This window comes from Hylobates moloch, unplaced genomic scaffold (assembly GCF_009828535.3).
Source record: "Hylobates moloch isolate HMO894 unplaced genomic scaffold, HMol_V3 SCAFFOLD_20, whole genome shotgun sequence".
NCBI lineage: Eukaryota > Metazoa > Chordata > Mammalia > Primates > Hylobatidae > Hylobates > Hylobates moloch.
In genome coordinates this window covers 27,607,275-27,609,699 of record NW_026652295.1, presented here as the reverse complement: position 1 = coordinate 27,609,699, position 2,425 = coordinate 27,607,275, and the positions used below count along the sequence as shown (strand labels likewise).

The following is a 2,425-nucleotide window of genomic DNA, read 5'->3' as shown; positions in this document are numbered from 1 at the left end:
TGCCTTACCCATTCTGTCTCTAGCGGGATTATAAAAAAAAATCACGCCAGCCTCGCTTCTATATCAGCGCCACTGGGAGGCCAGAGCTGTTCCCTCCAGCGGCGAGCTGGATCTCATTTCTCGGTAGGTCTCTGCTAAGCGTAAATTCAGTAAAACCCAGCTAATGCATTTTAGGCCCGCAAGCTCCTGCCTGAGACCTGCCGTCCGCAAAGCCCCAAAGTTAGCGGGACAGATCGCTACTGGGTGTTCATTTCGGGCAAGGAAGCTCCACCCACCGGCGCAGAGAACTTTGGCCTGAATCCGAGAAGCACAACCCATATTGGTCCTCGTGCGTAACTCTCGGCCTTTATTTATTTGGTCAAGTCTTTCAAAATTCCTGGAGTCGTCAATTTTTGATCAAGAATGTGGTATACTTTCTGCTTAATGCCGTAGTTATATATGCTTATCTTTGCCAGAGCACTTGTCATACGCTATTGAAATGCTCTGTTTATATAATTTTGAATCCTCCCTCCTCAACCTTCACACTTCATTGCAAGTCTCTGTACTGTGAACTATATCCTGAACAGAGGACACCTGTAATTTATTTCTCACTGCTCTGTGAGTGGCTGCTGTACTCCACCTCTATACTAAGGGTGTGGGAAGCCTGATGAAAGAAAAATAGCCTCTGCCCTCCAGAAGCTACCTTACTAGAGAAGGCAACAAACTTAACATAAATCTACTCTTATAAGCTGTTTGTGGTAAATGAAATTTAGGGAAAGTACAAGGAAGTTATGTTTGGCATTAATAAGAATTTGTTGAACCGACTTGATTTTCTATGAATATAAATTGAAAAAGCCGACGGAATTGGGTAGTGCTACTCTATATTAAGAGCTATATGAGTAAACAAAGGGAAAAGAAGGTCTCATGTGTAGGGGGATGTAGCTCAGTGGTAGAGCCCGTGCTTTGCATGTACGAGGTCCCCGGGTCCGATCCCCGGCGTCTCCACTTCAGTAAGCTGAAGAATGAGAATACTGGTTTGTTAGTCCTCTTTCTTTAGGCTTGGGCAGAACTTCTGACGTCTTCAAATACTTGAAAATAGGTCGGTGGCTTTAAAGGTCAGATGTATTTAACATGGCACACTTGGATAGTGCCAAACTTTCTCCAACTGTCAAAATCCTGTAACTTCTAACTGCTTTAGAACACCTTTAAATCTTACCACTCATTAACAAAATTGGGTTTACATTGTTATGACTAAAGGTACAAGATTTGTAACCAGAAATACAGTTATTTGGAGCACAGTTGAAGATGATTCCACCTTCTCTCAGCCACGAGGATCAACTTAAGAGTTAGTTTTGAGGCGGAAGGGTTGAGCAGGGGCGAGGGCAGAGCAAGCGCCTCCTCGTGGCAGGGGCTCCAGCGCAAACCAGCTGCCTCACCTGCTCTGGAGCTCACGGCCGCTTGGCCTCACCTCACTCACGCTGTCCCTCCCGTTGGCTTGCCTGGCTTTGTCTTACCTGACGCGCCATGCCTCGTCTACCCGGGCTCTGTCCTCAACTCTGCCACCACCGCTGCATGGTCCTGCTCGCCCTGCAGCCCGACCTCTGCCTTGCCCACTCTGAGCCTCCGCGCCAGCCCATGTACGCCACGGAAATATGGCTGTTGGAATTGTGGCGTTTTACGACCTTCTTAACACCGTTCTGCATATGTGCTAAGCAGTCTGAGCCAGTTCAGAAAGGAGTAAATGGAAGAAGATGTTGAGCGCCTGTTAATGTCCAAAAAACTTTCAGAAAAAAAAAAAAAAAAACTGTCTTCATAAACTGTAATACCACATTACAACCATTGTGGTATTCAGTTTCATAACCATCTTTATGATAAAAATTTTGGACTTTTTTAGTACTGTGCATTATAGAGATGTATAGTCAAAAATGTTTTGCTTAAGTATTAAATACAACTGAAGCACTTTAAAAAATTAGCTTTGAGCTTTATATCAGGAACTGTCCGAAGTATTTGCCTTAAGATACATTTTCTGCCGTTGTTACCCTGGTCTTTTCACCAATATGCTACTTTTTTTTGGTGGGGGGGTGGGCTGTCATATATACAATCTATAGTATCGGTTTATATAGCGTATATTGTATTGTAAGCCATTTTTTCAGTTGCTTGTTGAATGAGACCTGGTCTGGTTCAATTGAATTTAAGGTCATTTGAATGACCTAAAGGGTAAACTTTTTCTTCTCAAAAATAAGACCTGAATTATTGACACAACCTTGAAGAAACAGCTATGCAAATTATGTTTATGAAAATTTTTTGGACTCAAGATTGGGGAGAGAACAGAGATGGTTGCAAGGATATAATAAGTGCTAGAGCTTACAATTTGCATGCCTAGGGTTCCCAGTTCGATCCTTGGTATCTCTAATTTGTCTTTCCCACAAGGAGCAAAATGAAGCAA

At 43.3% G+C, this 2,425-nt stretch overlaps 1 non-coding gene across 1 annotated transcript; it reads left to right on the top strand.

The window, feature by feature from the left end:
* The first annotated feature begins 911 nt into the window (after positions 1–911).
* On the top strand, positions 912–984 carry TRNAA-UGC (transfer RNA alanine (anticodon UGC)). Its single transcript has one exon. It is a non-coding gene; the product is annotated as a tRNA-Ala (tRNA).
* The last annotated feature ends 1,441 nt before the right edge of the window (positions 985–2,425 follow it).